Genomic DNA, 24,280 nt, shown 5'->3' with positions numbered 1-24,280 from the left:
CGATTTTGAACAAGGATAAAATATTTAATTTCACTTGCCAATTTTATTAATTCTTTAAATAATTAAATCATATAGTGATATTATAACAATAACATCGAAAGTAATGGAAAAGTAGTAATTGATAAAAAAAATATAAAAGTTTGTAAGCAACAGCTCTTGATATTAAGTAGAACTAACTTCTTTCGAACGTAGATAGTATCAAATACGAAGATGCTTTTGAATTCAAACTTACGTGCTTTCATATGCTCGCTGTAGGCAATTTTAGTTATATCCTTTGCACTGCGCATATTTTATAACTTTAGAACAAGTTAGATATAATTACTGTAACATGAGTCACTTGACATTCATCTTTTATTCAAAACGTTTAAGAAGTAGAGAGAGATTTAAGTAGTCATATAAGTCGGAAAAATATTACAGAAATTGCGGAGAAATTAGTTCGATGCATAACGTTAACATTAAACCAAGCAACGAATATGAGAACTAATTAGCAAATTATATACGTTTTACCGGGAACATTTTCAGCTATTACAAAACATATAAATTATGAGACTAGGAAAAGTTTTATAAAAGAAGTGCAAGACAAAGTCATACTCTTAAGTTCGGTGCCTCGGCGAAATATTTCTACATTGGTAATTGTTTTCCAAGAGACAAGTTTTCTCGAATTTATGCACGAAATATTTAAATAAAAACTACAATTAATTACAATTAATACGTTGTTTCGTATTCTGTTATAAATTAAATTTTTCCAATCAAAGGATACTTTTATATATATCTTTTATTATATGTTTTCTACTTTTAGTCCTTTTTTGTATATTTTACTGAATATTTTTACATTTCCATATCGTTTGGTTTTATTTAAAAAAATTATTTTAGTGTTCCATCTTTTTAAAGCATATTTGACCGATGACTTTTAGATGCTCCAAACACATATATGTGTACTCGCAGATCGTTTCTGAAAAACGCAAATAGCAAGTGCAATGAGATTTTGAGATTTCGAAATTTTTAACGCACCCTTTGAATTTCCGGAATAGATCGAAACGTTCGCAATTCTATACGATTGCGAGACACGATAGTGCTACAAGTCTGTTTGATTGACGCGCGAATCCCACTCTACCTTTTTGGTCGTTTGAAAAGAAACTACGAACACGGTTTTTCTGCGTTTTCAGTACGTTTGTCCTGCAATTTTCTTGACAACACAATTTCTTTACGAAACGAAGGAATTATTCTGTTTCTCTTGCGTTTGATTTCGAGAATGTTATTCCGTTTCAATCAAACGCTTAATTGACACTTACACCGATTAAAGATCTTTTCATTTTTTATATTAATTTTATATCAGTCAATTTCTGCTCCAAAAGTTAAAGTTAAAAGTTTGATAGTAGCTTATTGTTTGGTTAATAACATTATGACACAATATATAAATCCAGAGTAATTTTATATCTCGAATTAAACAATCATTTCTTTGTAAATTATAAGCGAGAAGAGAATATTCAAATTCGTGAAAAATATATGAAGCGATAGTAGCTAATTATTTAGCTAATTGAACCTCCAATTCTTGAGTTCTTAATTTTCTAATTTTTTTCTCTTTTTACTATCCTGTAGACTTTTAGTTCATCGATATTCCAATTTTTCAGTTTCCCGATTTTCTAGTTTTTGTCTTTCTTTGTTCCTTCGATATGCTCATTTTGGCACTCCAATTCTCTCCTTCTACTATTTTTCAACAGTGTGCTTTTCCAGCTTTCCAATATTCTAGTTTCTTAAAATTCCATCTTTTTAGCCTTGCCGTCACGTGCTTCTAGAGTACTATATTACTTTTCCAATAACATTTAATATCCTAAAACACTCGACAAATATTTCATACCAATAGCACGAAAATTTGTCTCCTACCCATATCTATTTGTCTCGTCTATTTGTATTTACTTATATAACAAATTCTCAAACTGTTAAGACATGTTATCTTTTTTTTTAAATATATAACGTAAAACTATTTTTATTTTTATTTTATCCCATTCATTTTATTTTATTCTTCACATCGCCTATTTTTAGAGGTGTAACAGTCTACGTGACACACTCATTACTGTAATGTAAGATCATCATTCCTAAAACGACTTTGAAGCTTTATGTCATTTTGTCCCACTACTTCAATCGTAAATTATACTCAACCCGGATCCTCCAGCTGCAGTCACGATGTTTACGATCTTAGGTTTGCAATAAATCTTGGAACACGATTGAACTAATCTCGAGACAGCGTAGATGATGTTAAAGTTTTGAAAAATATCCGTTTTGATACACTGTTCGTACGTGAGAGAGCGATTTCTAAAGCGTTTTTTCAGTATTTTCCGACGTTCAATATCCTAATACTATTTTAATATTAATCTAAGTATTAATTGATTTTATTATCATTGCGTAAGTGCTAAGCTATTACTTAGAAATTTTGAAATTTTATGAAATACAGTATAAAAATATTCTGATGTTTTATTTTGAAGATATTTAAGGATATGTTAATATTAAACAAAATTTCTTTTAAATCAAAATCAGATATTAATGATTCTCCGTGTTTATTATTAGGTAAATATTATACAGGGCAAAGTGAAGATCAAAGGGATAATTATAAATAGGAGAAAGTTAAAAACAAATTTCGATCAATCTGACATCAAAGGTGTATTGCATTGAAATACAATCGTGTGGAAGATATCAGGTATTTACTTTTGAAATAAAAAATTTCGTTCAGGAAACGAGGAATGATACGAAACCTATATCAGTCTATTTAGATAACGTCGTTGAATATTTGCACCGAAATCGTGCAATATGCATGTATATATATATTTATTTATTTCTATTGGTTGGCAGAGATCAGTCGTTTATGTGTATATAGATGCAACTTCCATAACGTTATCGCGGTTCGCACAGCATGTTTCAACTATATTTCATATTCATGGGAATCTTTTAGTGCATTTTTAAAATAGTCGCTTGACTTCTTTTCACGTTGCAAAATTTGCATTCACCTGTATGTGACTGTAAATGATCTATTTGAATAATCGTGCCTGTCGAAAATATAGTGTACCTTAAAATGGTTGAAACTAGACAATTATATAAACTTATAACTTAATAAAAATTATATTTATATAAACGAGAGATAATTTCGTCCGAAGCATATAACTTACATCTATCGCAAGTATTACATAGAAATGAAAAGTACTTTAATCGATATTATAGTCCGTGCTACTTAAACTCGAAACTGGTATTCACGTCTGCATAGTTACTTACCTATACTACTTGCTGCTATTAATCGAGATACGTAAGCCCTGTTACTCTAGAGAGTATCAGTTGCCACTAGATTTACGTATAGTGTTTACACTGTTTTTGTTATAAAGATAGCTGTGAAGAATTGTATCTTTTTTATTTTAATATTAATAAATAACAAGAAAATTATAGAAGCTATTATACAGTAAAATTGTATAAGATTAAAAAAGATTCAACATTTTGGTCGGTTTATATTTCATATCTGTTCATTTATTTTATAAATATATAATCGTCAATCTATCAAGCTTTGTTTTGCCACGATACATTAACATGAATATTGAATTGCTTTTGAAATCTAGTAAATCTGTCGTACTATCAGCGACAACAAAAGGTCAGTAAATAATACGCGTTATCAGAAAGTAATGCTATACTAGATTTAATTATCGAGCTATTTATTCAAAACGTTAACTATGGATTTTTCTTTAATGAAAATTGAATTGCTTCGACAGTGATCTTGATAACAACACCGTTTTATTGTTCCTATTTCGAGAAATATACGTGTCTCTAATAACAAGCTAATATTTTTCTGTTCAATTATCGAGCAAATGATTCTCAAATAATATCCGAATTTAATTTAATGGAAAGTATCATTTTAAACATTATGACTACAGAATGGTATACATATTTAAAATAATATGTTTTTTTTATAATTTTCATTTAATAAAATCAATCTGTTCTCCATGGAACAGATAAAATAAAATTTGCTTGAAAATGATCATATTTAACTATTATAAAGCGAAATAATTTTCGTTGAAACGCAACTGTTTGAGAAAATAAACAAAATTATCAGAATCACCTGTATTGTTTTATACTGACTACTTTACTGAATTTCATTGTTGTAATGGAATAATAATTATAATTTAAGTATGATACACTGTAATCTATTCGGTCAATAAAATTTTAATACTTCGTTATTATTTTCAATGTTCATCAATAGTATAATAGCAAAAGATACATAAAATACATTTAACGCTGAATTCGATTTAGCATTTTCCTTTTGTTCATAGAATGCCAAGGATTCTAAACTCGTAAGAATGCTGCGATTCAGCTTTAACTCGTAACAGACAAAGAAGAGTGCTAAGTTAAGAGTCGGTCTGATATCTTGAGAAACTGCTTTAGCATATTGGAAGGAACTTTCTTAGAAGGTCAAATATGTACAGGCCGATGCAAGTAATAGATTTTCACAAATATTTTATAAACATATATTTTTACAAAAGATAGATATTCTTTGATAAACAAATAAATATTAAAAAGTAAATATCATATTATCATAAATTTTGGAATTTTCAATAATTAGTGAACTAATAATGTACATAAAAAAAAACAGCTATACAGTGTACATATTTTTAGGCTACGTTATGAGTACCCATTTTTTGCATCTTCTTTTTCAGAAGCATCACCTAACTTATTCTTCTTAAGATTGATTATATACATATGCATATTTTTATATCGTATATATCAAAACTAAAAGCGTACCCAATTTTTAGTGTACCCAATTTCAGTATTTTATTTAATATAAAGTCTAATTCAGATGTACATCAACCTGATTCATGCAGGTCTCATTTAAAAGATAAGATTATTGCTGTAGTAAATGTTCTAAGATACTGTTTCAAATTAAGTATTATTAGAGAATTATACTCTTGGTGTCAATAGCAGCTAACTCATTAAGGAACTCAAACTAGCTTTTAACAGTTATTGTTATTTCATAGCATAACCATAATAGTAGTTAGTTGACTTTACAACATTAAAAGTTTGGCAATAAAAGATATAGGGAACTTTTTAGCTATGCCATTTGTCGACATATAGGTAATATTCAACAGTAGTTACAATTTCAAATACAAAATACAAAAATTCATCTATCAGATAGAACAATATTTTTTAATCCTGAACTTTACGTAAAAATAAAATGCGCGAAAGTTATATTATTCTTATGATTCACAGAACTCAAGATAAAATCGTTTATATATTTTTTGTTAATAATTCTCGAAAATATTTAGATCATTATATATTTTTTAACTCCTACAATTAGTATACGTATAATGCGCAAAAATCCAAAGGATTAATAATCCTTTAAGCATTGTTATAAAAATGATAAGAATTAAAATAGTCGTTATATTTCTGACTTTTCTGCTGCATTATCTATTCTCATTATATAACCAGAAAATACGTGACTTCTGTCTACGTAGCAAATGATAATATAAGTTACGTGCTCTTGTGGTACAATTATCTAATGATACAACTTAAAACAAAAAATATAACAAAATTGCAGCGATACTATCTCTAAGGGCCATCTTTGCGAATAAAATTTGGTACGCAATGGTGAAATTAATTGAAAATGTAGACAAATTTCTTACAGACGATTCGAAATAAAAATAAGCAATGATCGAACGATCAACAAGTTTATGAGCAAAATGGTTCGAATATAACGCGTATTGGAAAATATTCAATTTTATAATATATGTTTTAGAAACTTTAGAACATAAATTATTTTTTATCTATACAAGATAATATATTACATATGCAACTGATATTTGAGAAATATTTATAAACTGTTCTCTAAATAAAAAATGACAAGATCTATTTAGGATACATATCCAAATACGTAACGTGAATAAAGATAGATTTATATTTTCATTTATACGATCGAATGATATCATACATTTACCTGATTTCATTACTGCTACACTTCAAACGTCCTAAAAATAATCTCTTAAATCTGTCGATAGATAGTCGACATCTGGTAACGCACATTTACGTCTACAATGTACAGCCTCGACAAAATACGCGAAATACAGCAACGTTCATAGATTTATACTGCGTGAATACGAATGTGGTACAAAGCGTCATTGAAATCGAATTCCCGTTAGAATTTTGTCTGCTACGTTATCAACTGGTCGTAGAGAATACGTGACTTGTGAGGATTTGGCAAACGATAATGTCCGTTACGTGCTCTCTTGAAACAGGCATCCAGTCACTTTGGAACTTCGGCAAGTATACGAAGCGAATCTCTTTCGTTTCTATTCAGTCGGTCAATAATTCAACCATTCGCTAAACCGCATCGGAAACACCTGTGACAATACTATGTGTGAAATCTTTATCGTATAGACTTTCGTACTTTTTCATTTTCGTTCTGTGAAACAAATATAAACACATGGAGACGAACAATGTACGTAGATGCGCTCGTGGACGAAGCAGAAACCGAACGTAATCTTGAGAATTTTTATGAACCTGTTGTGGAAAAGTTGTACAAACGTGGACGAGGAACATTTCACGATGAAAGGTAATGTTTTACGTGAAAAATATAAATACACTACCATTTAGATGTAGAATTTCAGAATTAAACATGTCACGCGTTATTTAAATTCAAAATTCTTCATCATGAGATTTGTGCACTTATACCAATATTTCTTTATGCTTTTTTAAAATTAAAAAAGCTTTTTTAAAAAATACTGGTAGATTATTGGTTATTGTATGCCTTTTTTTAAAAATTAGGTACATGCTTCCAAATCTTTTTCTATTAGATATATTAGAACATATATATCCCTGAAATGGTGACCATAAACCCTGTAAGGCGCTGTACACGTCAATAAGTTGTTCCGTTTCAAGAAGTGTCGATATTTGAAAGTTGCTACCGCTTGACATTGGGTTTACGACTAGTCTTGTGTCTATTCCGCTAGTAGCAAGTGAACATAAAGTACAGAATTGATCGAAGTTGTGAGATGAAATCGTTGTGCTTGCTGAGAAAGGTATGGTTTCGATTGAAAATATCAGTTTACGAAGAAAGGAAACGAAGCTTGTAAAGATGGAATAAAACAAGTTGAGAGTATACAAATATCTGATTTAGGAAATACGACTACCATGAAATTCAATGAAAAAAGGTATAAAAATATTTTGTGTCTTTCTATGTATAGTTTATAAGTCTTTGTATTTTTTATGATATCTAAACGATAGTAATGCAATGCTTTTAAACAACGAATCTGAATTTCGAAGTCGCCTGTTAATTTTATTATGATAAGAAGTAAAATCGTCGTTGGTTTTTTCATTCGTAATTCCTTAGTACATTACAAGATCTTTAAATTTTATCCCAATTTATGTAACAACGTCGAGAACTTTCATTTACTTTCATTGTAAATGTCTCCATTGTTTGATTACTAAATGATTTATAATAGTCTAATGTATTTCGTTAATTACGTAGTTTTGATGAATGGGGTTAATAAATGTATCTGCCGATTAATCTTTACATTATTGATCATTAACTGGATAATGATCAGCGCACGGGTACCACTCTGCAACTACTAATTGATATAATTCAAAGACCGTAATAGCGTATTAAATTACGTTCAAAAGTTGCATAGAACCAGAGTATAATGTGATATTCCAATCGCGTGAACTGGATGAATTTACCAAACTTTGAGTTTAGGAATTTCATAATAGTATATCTTCCTATGCCAGCGCTTTTTAGAACCTTGAATATGTGAACACTCCAATTCAAATTTATCGTGGTAATATCTTTTAAAATGGGAATATCCTATAACCTCTCCTATCTGAACACCTATTATCAGAATGTGTACCTTACTATCCGAACACTCTGTTCTTCAAACGTTCTATTATAAGGAGACCGTGTAAGTGTAAGCACATGATTCAATTTAAATTTAGTAGTAGTATTTACACAGTATTCTAATATCGTCGAAATCGAAACGACGCGACGTCTTAACTATAGTAGGCGAAAGCAATATAATTAAAGTATCATGAAAATATTGCAACATTTTCATGGAAAATTTCACGAACATACTTTTAATGTTACATAAAAATATTTAAAATATAATATAAATAGTGTAGCAATACGACGCCAGTATCATAATTATATTGATTTGAAACAGATTTGAAAAAGATATTTATTTATTACGATCATGTACACTGCCAAAGGCATAAAAATATTTGAACGAACAACTTGCAACACGAATAATAAATGATCGATGTTGCGAAACACATTGAAGATTATAGGCACTAACCAACTCAATTACATTTTTTAATAAAAGTATGACGTTTTATGAATTGAAATATAGTAGAAGAAGAGGAACGTGAAAGTAAAACTTGTAGAAAATTCCCAATCATAAAGTTAACAAAAATACTAAACCAAAATTGGATCAACATTGTTAAAGACGTAAACTTCTTCGAACGACTTACTGAAACTACATTGTACATGAAATATTTTGCAGAAAGTAATCTTATTCACTGAACTTCGATGATTTTACTTGTGTTGGAATAATCAGGACCTTCTAATATCCATGCGTTGCGATGTTATTGGTCCCGTAAAGACTGAAAAGGTCGTTCTTTCAGGCATTTAATCGAAAAGTAGGTGGTAGGTACGGCTATATCGCATATTCTTGAAGTTCGCACCAGGTGGTCGTAAAGTTGAATTGCCCACCCACGGAATCCCTTGGAATAAAACCGGAAGGTGCGTCCGCGTCTCGGTAACGAGCACCTGTGCCACCGTGGCTGCTGCTTTCAGCCCTTGAAAACGCGGCTTAACCCTCACAATCCCGGGTTGCTTTTTATGGGGCCAAATAATCTTCTCGATGAAAAGGGTTTCAGCGAGAGGTTGTTCGCCGTTTGAAAGAATTTGTAACAATTTCAACGTAATGGACAGGATAGGGTCACGCGAGAGATATTTCGGAGGATGTTAGAAAGATGAAGCTGGCAAATCGAAGGTAGATTCAATCGAATTTCGTGGAATGTTGTCTATTTGATCATAAGGCATTGCGACAGAATCTTTAATCCTTTCTTAAAATGTCTTTTGTTTTCTAATTCTTTTAGGCTATCTTGAATTTGTTTCGATCGGTATCGTCTTCGTATTTGACAAGGGATGATTACGATATCACATGATTTATAAGTTCTCGTTTTATTGCTATGAGACTATATACAATATTTCATTCTTTCATTACCATGCAGGTAATATCTTTATTGCCATATTTAGTCCAATGCGATGAAAAGATATCCTAGACAAAATTTAGCCTATTCCGAAGTGCCATTGCTCGAAGACGAGTAATCTGTCGAATATTCATTTTGTCTAATGCTGCGTTGATATTCAGTAAACAATTTCATCAATCTTAAGACACATGGCAGTTCCTAAATATAAAATATGCAAATAATTTTAATTTAATACAGTGCAATGTACATGTGACGGAGAAATGCAAAATAGTAGAAGGAAATGGATGAATTCTGGCAGAATCCGATGGTGCATCTTCCTCTCTGCCCTAACAAGCAGAAGTTGAGTGGATGACCCAAATCCTGAAACATCTCGTTCGTAATTAGCAATAAAAATGAAGAAAAAAACTAGAGCGACTGCTAGGCGACATAAAGCGGGCATGCAACAAGAAACAAGAACGAGATTTTTCTGCCGGGCACGCTAAACGAGGAATGAGTAGCGTTGTTTAGGAGGAGAAAGTAAGATATTCTAAATAAGAAAATTTCGGAATACGTTACCTCGTTTTATACGATGAATTACAAAATATCAAAATACATATATCTTTTCAACAGACTCTGCTCGTTTACGTATCTCTAATCTATTAGAAATTGCTAGACGAACGTACATAGCAGGATACTAATATTACTTAATGCGGCGAATGCTAATTTATGATGCCTGTAGGCATCGGGAATATTACAAATCATAACTACATATTACATTTCCTCGCGTTAAATTCCTCGTTTACATAGTCCGAAATCGCTTTACTGTCGATAATTATTCGCCTAGTAATAGTTTATTATTAACAGTTTCGACAGCGTCAATTTCTTGGAAAATACGGGCACAGGTGAGCGAAATCAATTTACGAAACGCTGGGGAACTCGGATATTAAATTCTCTGGAATGCATAAATCATAAAGTTTCAATATCAAATTCGTTCGGATCATGTGCTTGGTTCTCCATCGGTTGGGATTTTGTTAACGGGAATAATTCTAATTAAATTTCTCGCCGAATATAGTATATTAGTTAGGACATTAATTATCACCAACGATAATACGTTAGAAACACGGAACGAGGGATTGGACATTAGAAATTCGTATCGACCTCAAATTTCATATTTAAATAAAAAGAAACAGAGATACTCAGGTACACTGTACATAATGTATATTATGTATGTATTTGCGCGAAGCGTAGACGTATATGCTTAAAGTAGTTTTTAACACGTTACGTAAATAGCTCGTTATTTGTTGCTCGAAACCGTGCATGCTAATTAAAATAAAGGTACCGGGAGGTAGCAGACGTAAAAATTACATATGATGTTTCTTTTACTTTTTGGTTCTCTTACTAATAGTTTGAAATTTTACAATTTTAATAATGACAAATATTTTATGATTTATATTTATTATACGCAGTTATTACGTATCCATAAAAATTATGTGCGAAATAAATAAAATAATTACGGTCGTGAATAATATTAGTTTATTTTTACTAGATGCAGTTATTATACGTATATACGTCGATATTACGTGCGAAATGAATACATAAGTAAAAACGAAAATTCAATTTACATATCTTCAAACAATTGGAACTTAATATCAATAATTTAAGATTTGACGTTATCTCCAGAGAAGAAGATCGAAACAGTTCATATACATAAAATACCAATATATATAAATACTGATTCTAACAAAGTAGTTATACAAGTTGTTTGAAAAAGTTGGGATCAATCTTCGACAGCATGCAGTATTCATAAAAGCAATAAAAAGAAGTCGTAATAAACGTCTGAATATTACCAGTTTCGAAGTTGTAATAGGTTTTCAAGTATAAGTTGTAACCGCCTAACACGCTTTATTGCCTGTGTCCATATACAAATTGTCAAGTAAATCGTTAAATCAAGTATAATACAAATGTCATTCAGTAACAGTAACAAAAGAATGTACTTTGTCACTTTATTATTGTATCACAGCGTCCATGTGCGTGTAGAATTATTCCTCAGTTTACTCTCATATCGTATTTTAATAATGGTTGTATGAGGAAACGCGATGAAGGGTGTGTTGAAATGAATGGGAGTCATATCGAACATATGGTACGGACAGAGGTAGGTAATACTTCACTGATCAGAACGTCTTATATATCTGAAACTAATGATAGGTGAACAGTGTTTACTGTCATTTTTGAACTTATTTGATCCCAACTTTCTGAAACATTCTATGTGTCATAAAATGTAAGATATTAAGAATCGATTAATTGATACAGTAAAAAAAGTTTAGTATTTCTACGATATCCATTGTTATATCAAAAGATACAATTAAAATATAAAAGTATTAAATAACAAAGCATTGTGAGTACGCCTTTTTTTTAGTTTAGAGAAATGTAAAAGGAGAAGGTTGTGGTGAAATAATTTTCTCCTTCTTTTTCTTGATTACATCAGTTTCCAAAGAAAAAAAGAACGACTATGAACCCCTTTCTATCTTCATTTGACTTCCTTTCACGTATAATTATATTGTTGAGCAAAAAATGTAATATCTTTTAATTCAGATAAAAATTTTATTTAAAAAATCGCAATTTGAAACAGAATCACGTTTGAAATAAGATTTCACGCTATTTCTCTACCAAAGGTCGAAATGCGTTTTTTATAGCTTTTACAGACAGTCTGAATCGGTGAAAACTGTCTTACAAACTGTGTTATAAAATTTTCAGAATAGTAAAAATCGAATATAACTTTCCTTTTATTTTGAGGACTCTGAAATTATCGCTAAAAAATCTTTACGAAGTAGTTATACTTCACGGAATCTTCTTATTCGAACGAACGGAAAAATCATATTTTTTATTTATTTTTCCATATAGAATCTCCTCTTTCCAAAGATATTACTTCTTCTGCCTTACACAGTATATAACTCATATAAAACTTTTGAATGAGATTTGAATTAGAAGATTGAGATTATGTATTTGAGTGATACGTACTTAAAATTCTCATCTTGCACCAGAAACTCTGACCAATTAATCTTTTGTCTGTAAAGCTAAATCACATGTTACGTTCTACACAATACCAATACGTGTTCTGATACGTATGAGCAGAAACGTGTAAGCGATTATACGATAATTAATCTTCATTCAAATTTAAGAACGCTCTGCCATCCCTTGTTTACTCCCTTCATGGATTTCGTACATGATAAATAATTTTATGCAATAATTAATCTTCTTTCGTCTTCAAGAACATTGTGCCAAGCCTTCTATTGTACATATCGTACTGCGTGACATAAATACGTTTATCTATTTCACACGCTACAAAAGTATCCCGCGCTCTGAGTACAATTTTTGGCACATTGTGACAAAACTTTGCGAAGAACGGTAGTCGAGAACATTGTAGCTTTTAGTGGTTAAGATCCATGCGAATTATTTTGCAAATCTCATTCGTGGTGGAACGGCGCCCGTTTTTATGGCCATTACGCGTGGTCGAGGAAAGTTATTGCTCGTTGCGGGTAGTTTACTAGCTCTAATGCTCCCGCAGAAACCGTATATATTTCTAGGTAGCGACGATGTCGGTAATGTTTCACTCGGGCCATATAGAAGTTCGATCGTCACTGTTTTGGGAGAACAAACATTTTTGACCGGGCACGCGTACAACTACAACATGTCGTTCGCTTCTGTTAGCGAAAATCTATTCGAGGAAATGGCGAAAATTGGTTATGATTCAATTGGAAGAATCGGCAAGCGTTTAATCATCGCTGCTACTAGCTCGATAGACGCGTCAAACGATTTCGAAGATTTATAGTGGCTATATTTAATACAGTGGCAATATTTTTTGACTGGAAGATTTATTTTTGGAAAACAGAGCCTAATGCTATGTAAACGTTGATGGGAACGATGCTAATAATAAACTTTTTCAATGTTTATAATATGTAATTAATTAATAACAGAAGTTAATTGCTATGCTGGTACTCGAAAGTTACATTTGAAATATTTCAATAAAATAAAATTTCAATTAGGGGTAGTGATTTTGTTAAATTTGTTCATTGACATAAATGAAATTGTTGTAATGAAAAATCGAGGATATTACTTCTCTTCAAGGGACTTTATTTTCGAATTATTTATATAATTAATTATTAGTGGGCGATATTTATACACAAGGGATGATGTTATTCTAAACATCAAAAGAATGAGAAAGGTTCATGCACAAAAATGTCGTTGAAGGCTTATTTTTTAATAAATTTTAATATTCGATATTTTATAATATTCGACAATATCTATAGGGTGTTCCAGAGTATTTATGACGTTGATCCTAGACATCAAAACGTGGAAAATATTCATGTTTTAATTTATAAAATCGACTTATAAAATTTCATTTGTTTCGTTGACAAATTCGCTACTACGATGAAAGAGAATTTATTAACATTAACAACTTATAAGCCGGAATTTGCGGCGTATAAAATATCGCTAATAGTGTTAGTTCAATTGTACATGTACGAATAAATGGAACACTCACGAATAAGCTATATTTTATTTTATTATCTTCTCGTGCTTTTGATCTGATCATTTGTAGCTATTGCTTTTACTATATTATAACGCGCATCATATAACGAATAAAATAAACAATTTGTGACGTTTAGTAAATAATTGGTTTCTCGTTTGTTTGTATGTTTTACATACATATATTGCAGTTACTTGACAATAAAATGCTTTTCCAAATAAAACAGTACTACAAACAAGCGAACAATTTTAACATGCAAATTGATTTCATCTTAAAAATATTCTACCACTTGGGAAAATTGTTTATCAATATCAATTTATTACAATAATATTTGTCGCCACTGTTTAAAGTCAGCTCGTAGAAGGAAACTCGTAATAACCTATACGAGAGTTGTGTCAGGTTGAGTATTATTTAGTATGGAACTACATTATATTCTGTTCAGAGTATACATAAGTCGTGTACAGCGTATGAATCCAAATTTGAGTAGGCGAAAGCGAGATTCGACGAGTGAAGAGCGAACAGTTGAGGTGACCAATTAAGATGACGTACAATGGAACTACATAAGTTGTTGTACGTGTACTGGTTGGATTATATGGTGCAACGGGGTTCGTGACAACGACACAAAGTGGAGGGTGCAAATCGCAAATTACTAGCTACCCTATTGCAAATTTATTCGACCATGTATTTTATTTCGAGACATTGCAATTCCTATCATTTATTTAATCCGCTGTATTCAGTTTGCTGAACAATTTTTACAATTCTACACAACATACAACAGAGAAGAGAGAACACAAAAAGAATAGCAAACATTTATCCAAGTCTATCTATATTTACCTACATGTTATATTATTCGGATGCTAGAATAATAAAATATAACAGAGTCAGAGTGTTTTGTTATAAATTTAAAGTCTTATAAAAAATTTAGTTTCAATGTACCTGATAGAAAAAGGAGTTTTAAAAACAATTTCCGATATCAAATTGTATTTTAACTAAAAAATTTAACTGAATCAACTTCAATTGTAATATATATAACTGAGATGATACACAGACTCGTCTTTAAATATTACACGACAAAAGAACGAATCTACAAACATTTTAAATAAAACAATTCGTTTCAATGAACAATCCCATATGCTCCGTACATTCGTAGGCAACAATTTCATCAAAGCAGTCGACAATTACAACTTTCTAATTACAGTTACCATTATCATGCGGATGGAGACTGGATCAGATGTAGTAATTAGACTGGCACACTCGAAGCTTGTTCAGTGGAACTATTTGACTTGAGAGTCTCGTTGACTCGGGGGTATGTCGAGCGAATTTCCCTTATTGACATTAGAAGTGCGGTAAGCCGATGTTTATTGTATTTCGATGATGACACGGATTCATTCGGCGCGATATCTCCGGTAGAAAAGCTACACGGGAAATAGTCTATCGATATTGGCGACGGAACGGTTGGCAGGTCGCGAAACAGCCACGCGAATAGGACGCGCGCTGACTACTTTCTGCATCGTCGATTTCAACCGAACGATTTCTCAATAGGAGAAGAAAAGCCTTTGAAACATCTACCGTGGCCCGTTTCTATCCTTTGACTGTCTAATACTTTCGATATTCTACGAATGAAGATTGTATCGGCAGCTGGTCACCCGTTCACTCGGACAAATGCAATTTCTTCTTTTCTCCCGCGTGTTTGTTAAAATCTACTTATGTGGTATTTCTTTATTTCTAGCAGTTAATTAAAGTTTTCACGTTTTATAGTAGTTGGGTGGAATTTTAATTAATAGTCTTTTGCAATAGAGAGGAAACAAAGTGGTAACCATGCCGGATTAACGTGAAAATATTTCTTACTCTTGTGAAAGCTGGAAAAATAGAAGAAGAGAGATATTATTAATAATTAGAATTATCAGTGAATTACGGATCGTCGTGTAATTATGCGAAATTTGATTATTCAAAGATACACAGAATCCATACAATTAATAAGTAAAAATTTCGTTCGTATTGTTACTACACTTTTTATTTCAGAGAATTTGTTAATATATCGTATGCATTTGACTATGATCTGGATAAAACTGATTAGACTTAGTAAAGTTAATCTGTTAATATAAATTTACGCAGAGACTTGCCTAAAACTTTCTACGTTGAAGGAACAAATCTTAAAACTATCTGTTATTTCATACAACATAATCAATAAACAAACAATACACAGTAATAATGGAATGGAAGTATTTTGTCATATAACCTCGTCTCCATGCACATTAAAAATATTTTCAGCTTAGACAAAGTACGATCACACGACACGTAGCGGTGTATGAGATAAATATGTACATTTTTATATTTAGATGTTCATTATAGGACGCTTGGGAGCACAAGATGAATAAACATAAGTTTCACTATTATTTTATTTCTTAGGTTCTCGGTATTTTAGATTAACTTCCGTAAAAGAAAGCGTTTCCAAGCGACTGTTCCAAGTATCAAAGAATACCTTGAATTTTTTTCTTTATTAGAAACAGTGAAAAGAATTTATAAAACAATAATGTACGATGTATAAATAAAAATACAAAGAAGACATTGTTATTGCAAAGGTGTGAATGGAATAAATATGTACCTGTACAGTCCAAGTTTTATCATGAAAACATTCAAAATAATGAAAAGCTTTCGATTTTCTTTCCTTTTCTTTTATTCTTCGTAAAATATAACACACCAATTTATAATATAGAGCTACGTATCATGATCTATCTTTTTTACTGCAAAATATAAAATCTTGTATATTGAAGATATACTAAAATTGATCAAAAGTATACCCTTCTAATTCTTTCTTCCTTTCTCTTTCTTCTGTAAATTTGTACATCATTAGACACTCAAAGGTATTCCTTTGTGCGAAATTATATCAATAAGAGGACGACAAGCATCTTTCTTTTAATACAAACATGTTCTAAGAAAAAAGTAGTTAAATAAACGAAAAAGAAACTGAATAAATCGTGTACAAATTAATTACCTTCGTTGGGATTTCATATAAAAATTGTTATCTCGCAGTGAGAATTAACAACCTACGATGATAAGTGATAATTACGGGTCTTTAGGCAGTCCATTCTAATTTGTGACATAGCTGACTCGAAGCCTTCCATTTATTACACAGGATGAGAACGAAATATACGAGCTTCTCATTGCGTAAAATTAGCAAATCGCATCAGCCCTAGCTGGACGAATTGCGCGTTTCTTTTATCTCGCTTCCCTTTGATTACATTGCGACGGATTAGTTTAACATAATCCGGCTTCGCATAAAATTACCCGTTCGCCGTGTTTTTATTTTATGTAACTGTATCTTTGTTGCTTTTAATGCTTCTTACTATGTACTGGCTGAAACAGGCAATAGCATACCAAGTGTTCACTTTATTATTCAATTAAGACTTCAATTCAATTAAGAACGCATGTCACAAGCGTGAGAATCCCTATTGTTACTGAAAGACGCGTTGAAAGATTTTCATTGCATATAAAATTATTCAGGATGAGAAGAGAACGATTTTGTTTCCTTCAGAACGTCGGGGTATCCAATTTTCACGCGTGAAAGACTCTAACTTTCCTAAGAAAATATTTAAGGTTTTGTCTGAGTTCAGTAACTCACAATGCAATCTTGCTTTGTACTGTTTCACGCTCCTTGAAATAAAGACGGTATGTATCTTTCTAGAGACACATTAAAACGCGAGCACAGTCGATGCTGCTGTTTAAAATGAAACAGCTTGTGTCTCTTTATTGCGTCAATGTTGAGGAAACCTGACTTTTAAAACTCGCTACCGCTCTAAACCTTAATCACTTCTCCCAATGCAACTCGTTAAATATTGTAGATAGAAGATATTTTGGTTGCCAAAATTTTGAAAATTATAAGTTAATAACGTTTTCATATACGGAATGAACCGTTTATAATTCACGCATAACTTAATTTATAATAACACAGAATTAACTAGCAACATACTGTACATTAAAACTGCTTCCTTAACTTATCGTGTTCTTTGCATGTACATAGTTTTCTTCCCATGTAGTCATATGCTTTCGCATGCAACGGAAGATAAATTATGTATAAGAAAACACGAAATGAAACTCGAACATTTTGCACTAAACTTATTTCCAACCACATATGCATTAATTATACATTCTTGAGGCTGACTGATAGAGGAACGAGTGAATGAATTTGAAATAGAAAAATATATTGAAATAAGTATAGGTATAAGTATAAATACAGCTATAGTGTATGCTGATCCACATCCTCGCTCCTTCAGTGTTACAATACAATAGAATATAATAGGGAGCACGTTCATACATTTATAACAAAGGACATTACCAAAAAAGTTAACCTTGGTGTGTAGCTCCAGCTGAAGGCTACAAGAAACAGCAATAGAAATCTATCTGTAACCCAAAACAAAATTTATATTCAAGGGCACAATAATATGGACCTCTCCTTATTTGTAATTTTTTTTTGCTTCACTAAATTCTATTTGCTTCGTAACAATGGTGTCCAGGTCACGGGTATACAAAAGCAGAGCTTTTCTTGAAGTAATTATGTTAACATACATAAATTAAGATAAATTGAAAATTATCAATATGTTCGAATGATCAAAGCTCGAGCGTCACAGTCGACCGATGGATCATTTTTCTATCGTTTCTTAAAAATTCAATCGGAAAATAGTAAACTAGAGACCTCGTCTATACTATTTTATGTCCTTCTATGGTTGCGAGCAAATTATCGGTTGATTCTTGAAAGTGTTTCACGGTGATTTGAAGAACGTGATCTTAAGTGGACGTAAATAAACGACAATCGAATTACTGCGGACTAATCTCTCGTAATACGAAGTATTTCCGTTCCCTGTATCGAAATTCTTGGTACAAGTTCTATCGAAGTTGAGAAACAAAACGACTCCGCAACTAATTGCCGCGTCCATCGATTGGAAGCTTGTCCGAACGGAAAATAATTTATCGTTTCTTCTGTGCAATTTATTTGCCTATATAATGTACTTTTTCATAGTTTGACGAGAAATGTTCGCCGCTAGTTTATGTAGCTGGTGTAAATATCGCGAGGTAAACGTGTTTTATCATCTATCTTTCTTTCTATGAAACTGGATGTTTTATGATGAGTAATAGTTTGAAACTTAGAAAGCGCGTGTAAAATATGTTTTTGCAGGATAAAAAATTCTATCGAAAACATGTACATACTTGGTGATATACGATGATGTTTTGCGAGAGGACAATGCCCTTTTTCAGAGAGGTTATATGGAGAACTTCAAAGTTTGCAAAGTTTTTAGAACATTTCAGCTTAGGTCAGTCTCGCTGGTAATTAACAGCATCCTAGACTCTCGTAAAATTTGATGTAAATATCCACTAGTCATTTTGCCAAGGAAAACATAGTTTTTGTACGGCAATTTTTTCCTTTGTTGCATAATTAAAAGACCAGCGACGTGATTGGAATGTTCCTTGTCCTGCTAGAAAGGAGCGAATTTCCAAGGAAGTCTTGGGAAGAAAATTTCAGAAACACGAAACGTTTGGGATCAGTTACGGTGAACATTGAATATTTCAGAAGATAAAATATTAAAAATCTCCTTATATATATTATAATATGCATAAAATGAACATGTTCGCATTTAAAGATGCACATACTTCCTGAATGTAGTGACATGTAATATTATGATACATAAACTTTAATGATCTCTTACTCTGCTTTAGTAACCCAGAATTCACTGCAGTTTTATCTGTAACGTTTTATATTGAGAATTTATTCATATATATTATAAAATTCGTTCGTATATTATGTTTTAGTTTTGTATAAATACAAAATACACGAAAATCAAGCAACCGTTAACTCAGATAAACGAGATTTATTTTACGCGAATGGATATTACTATAGCCGATATGTTAAATTAATATTATAGGTTTATCATTATTCGGTATTGTGGAAATGTTTCTTCGTCAAAGTAAATAAAATAAATAAATCAGATACAGAAAATTTGTTTCGGGCGAATGCAGACCATAATAATCGATATTTTAAGGTAACGCTATAAGTTCATCGAAACTTTCGACGACACTGAAATTATTTTTCAAATCGTTAAAAATAGTCTTAGTTTACGTGTGATTCAACATCGAAGCACGATTTTCTATTTTTAAAACGTTTTCCTTATCAACACGTACGTGTAATTTGAACTTTACATCTCAGTGCAAATTAGTTGCAATTTTCTACATTTCGGATAAAAGTGTAATATTGTTGCACGTTACTCTTGAAATACATTATCCAGCGTATATTTCACAAATATTCGTAGAAAGTTATCACAGCACGTTGCTGCTCTCATAAACTTAAAGCGTAACGATCACGACGATGATAATAAATTGCCGTTGTTAACTGCATCGCGAGGAAGATTTAAAAGGATGATGCACGTGAAGCAGCATTAGCGATACGGGCCTGGTCATTAGGAATGCGATTTATGTTCCGCCAGATATGCGGTGCCATCCCGGACAAACCGATTATCAGAGCGAAAACGACGATTGCATCAATCAGTAGAACACGATTTATTGATAATAAATTGAATCTGTTAAGCGAAGAGATATCTAACCCGAACACGGCCATGGAAGTAATTCTGTCATTTTCAACGTTTTCATTCAAGTATGAAACACGCAATATACTCTGAATGTAATGGAAGACGTTAAAAGTAAAGAAAGAAATATCAGCATATTATAGAAGATCAATTATATAACTAATAAAAAAATATACATATTGTTATAATATTTCTGATCAGTCGATTTCGAAAGAACTTTCGTGTTCGAAATATTCTTGCAACGAGTCATCTTTGGTTGACTGATTGGATTTTGACGATGTTATATTATTCACGAGTTAGTTCCGAAAAAATATTTCTGATTGAATATCTCTTGCAATTGGGTTTGCGTCCGACAATCTCTTCCCAATTGTAACTCTACCGTTTAAGTTGCAGGTGCATGAATACTTGATCACGGAGCAAAGACGTCAGAGCAAAACATAGCCACTTTGGAAGTACAAATAGAATCCTTTCATTGAATATTACTGTATTTAAATCGGGAAAGAAGAAATCGGTGGATAATTTAGTCGAACGAAGCAACGACTAATTTTGGTGTCCTAGTTTTTCACACAGTTCAGTTTATCGACGAGAAGAAAATTGTCGCTGATAGGTCAAGGGTGTAATTACATAATTACGATATTTGTTTGCAATACAAGCACTTGCCTAGAAACTTATCGATTTCTTAATTCGTTTACTCATTATGATGTTATTAAATATATCACCTGATAATATACACTTTTTGATTCAAATTGTTTATCGAATCGATATGTTAACTGTTTATTAAATCAGTCGATACGTTAAATATTTATCAAATATTTATTAATACGATTGTATAACAGTTTCCTAAAACACGTGATGCAAAATATATCAAGCAATATACGTTAAGCTTTAGTCGAGTTCAATTGTAGGCTAGCAGAAATAGATGATAATTAAATACTTGATAAATTAGATTTCGGAAGTACCTATGTTACCAAAGTTTGATCAATAGAACGTCGAACGCTATCAACAGCTGCAACTTATCTCGCACGAGTTTCTAAATCTACGCTGATTGAGAATACTTACAATTCAAGATCTTATTTCCACTCTCTAACTTTCCTACCTTTCCTAGAATTTTACGACGAGATAACACAATGCCAATAGGTTGGCAACTATCTTCTTTGATGTAGTTATAAAAAAGATATGAGATTCAGCGAGAGGATAAAACAGAAAATAAAATTAGAGAAATTATTGATCCTTTCCCGTGTTTCAAAATTCCTACCTTAAAATCACAGGAAAAAAATGATAAGTACATTTTTATTAATTCTTCTACTTTAATGTCTAAAAATATAAAATAATTACAAATGTGAAAACCTCTTCCGATCCAGCCAAATTTATAATTTAGACAAATAATATCTTAATATCTTCAAATGTTCTGAATTTTAAACTCGTTTTAAACTCGTTCTCCCGTAAAAAATAGAAAATTTGATTTATCGTATTCTTCCCTTGTACACTTTTCGATCGATATAAATGCTAAACGTCGATATTTTCTGCTGTATAATGTAATTTTCTATACATATGCACGTGTATGTCTTCTTATAGTAATACTTAATAAACGTAAGTAGCTGAATCACAGCCACAGCAGTTGGAAAATGTTTCTCTAGAAGTTCGATGATATGGAACATGACAAGAACATATGAATATATACATACATAACATATACCTCATGCTTCACACATGTGAATGACTATGACTTGTATTCTTCCTCTATGGGCCTCCTCACTTTGAAAGTAAATTGTTTGAGACGAATCATCATAGCAAAAGATAATAAAGAATACTACGTGTGCGTTAAGAAATTGATGTTATACCAAAGTTTAGCATTTCGATACCAAACGTTTAACTTACCGATTTGTTTGATTAAATTTTATCAAAAATTCTGAACTCTTTCAGTACGAGAGAAATAGAAATAAGGAAATAGAAAAAAATTAAACGCGTTATTTAAAACACATGATCATTTCCAAGTTCATGTATAAAAAGAAAAGTTTCTCTTGGAACAGCTGTGCAAAGCTTCTATGAAAAAAATCAAGATCTCCTTAATTTGCTACGCATTCTCGTGTTAAATTAATGAAGAAATTAATCGGAGAGAGAGCACGTGGTTCCGTGTTACTGTGCATTACGAGCTTAATTACGCAACGCACTCACCTTGCACAAGCAAATTGAAATAAATTAAACCTGCAGGAGTTTGTTTGACAAAGGACTTGTTTCCACATTCTGCTTTACTTTTAATTTGTCCAACTCAAATACGACTTCTTCTTCTGTCTACGTATAATTTTTGTTATAAAGTGAATAATACAATAATAATATTACGAGACGCGTGATTCTTTACGGTTTTAAATGATAAACGACCCATATATCAGAAAAATCCAAAAAATTATTTCTCTGTTGCAAAAGAGCATATATTTTGCATTGAATTAATTTTAGTAATTTAATATCATTTTCATATTCATCGTTAATTTGAATTGTGACATAAGTACAATATGAAATTATAATAATGGCAATATTCGGTTTAAAGTCGAAGCACGTCTGACAAAGACTGGACGATTCTACTGTGGTCGGCCTATATCATATTTGTACCGATCTGCAATATCGTTTTATTTATTTTCTCATATGTTATATTATATATTATATATCATGCAAAAAAATATTATATAACGTTTAATTTGATTTTGAAATTATTGTAGTTTCTGATATTTCTGTCATAACAAAGAAAGAAGTTCGAATGTATGACAACGTATGAATACACGTGTCAGCGAAAACCTTGAATTACAATTAGATGTAGTATAAAAGTTGCTACATACATATGCAATTGTGATTTTTCAGCTACAATAGATAGATACGGAATTACGGACATCTATATAATGATTCAATATTTGGTGATTGCTAAAATGAGATATTTTGTGAAACAATATAATGCTAGTGAAATTATATGACTAAATGTGAAACAATGCAGTGATCAACGAACCTATCAATTTCTATTATCGGAAATGGTTAATAATAATTGATATTAAACGCTATAAATTTAAATTACTATTATATGAATTACGTTATGTTGTAAGTGAGACATTTTAATGAACAATGAACCAAGAATTCAGCTATAGAAACTAAACTTAATATTAATCGTAAAGGGCGTGCCAAAAAATATCTCTTTATTCCTATTAATTCCATTAATCTTTTAAAGTATCGCTTACATAAGCGGGTCAAGAAATTCTTTCAAATTTTAAAAATATATACGCGACGTTGCATGGTAGAAATGTGTAAATATTTTGCCATTCGTTTTTTGCGTTTATCCTTTAAAACACTTTTCTGCTGTCGATATCTTCCGCTTTTGTTCTTCATCTCCGTAGTGTAAAGTTAACGGAATGTAAACTTGTTCAAAACGAGACGAAATTGCACCACGTGACATGATCGACGGGAGTGTTCGACCTGGAAGTGACAGCGAGTGTATCATGAAATGACAAGTATAGTCTATTGTATATCTAAAGCAATCGCATGTCGAGAGGATCAGCTAAAGCGATATAATAGAACGTATTAAATTTACCATAGTTATTAACTTTAATATTTAGTGATGTATATTTTTCTAAACATGAGATTCTTAGATTATGCCTGAATTTATTCAACGTATTTCATCAAATGTTATTTCTCGTTTACGTTGCCATGCATTCAGACGTAAGAGTGAACTCGTGTTCTGAAGTAGTGGAATAACAAAATTAAACTAATAAAATAGTAAAATAACATGAATTAAACTGGCATCTGTCAGAAATGGCTCTGGTACAATTAATACCGTCTGAACCTTGAAAAACAAGGTTGAATATACATATTTATTTTCAGAGTTTCCTGGCAAATATATCCCCGAAATTGTTATTTTCGATATTGACATAGATAAATGTCAAAGGTGAATAGAAATGCTTCTGAATTGGAATACAGACTTGAAATGCAT

At 31.4% G+C, this 24,280-nt stretch overlaps 1 protein-coding gene across 3 annotated transcripts in view; it reads left to right on the top strand.

Moving 5' to 3' along the window:
- The window catches only part of LOC132910634 (tyramine receptor 1-like), a 99,297-nt gene that overhangs the window by 21,052 nt on the left and 53,965 nt on the right, over positions 1–24,280 (top strand). Inside the window, exon 1 of one of the 3 annotated variants that reach the window (XM_060966433.1) lies at positions 6,330–6,580. The exons of the other annotated variants lie outside the window; for them this stretch is intronic. The gene's annotated coding sequence lies outside the window, so the exon portion shown is untranslated. Of the gene's footprint in view, positions 1–6,329; positions 6,581–24,280 lie in introns of those variants that run through there. 3 annotated transcript variants of the gene reach the window in all.

Source organism: Bombus pascuorum, chromosome 9, assembly GCF_905332965.1.
Source record: "Bombus pascuorum chromosome 9, iyBomPasc1.1, whole genome shotgun sequence".
Classification (NCBI taxonomy): domain Eukaryota; kingdom Metazoa; phylum Arthropoda; class Insecta; order Hymenoptera; family Apidae; genus Bombus; species Bombus pascuorum.
The sequence above is the reverse complement of the archived record's forward strand: the minus strand, read 5'-3'. Positions and strand labels throughout refer to the sequence as shown.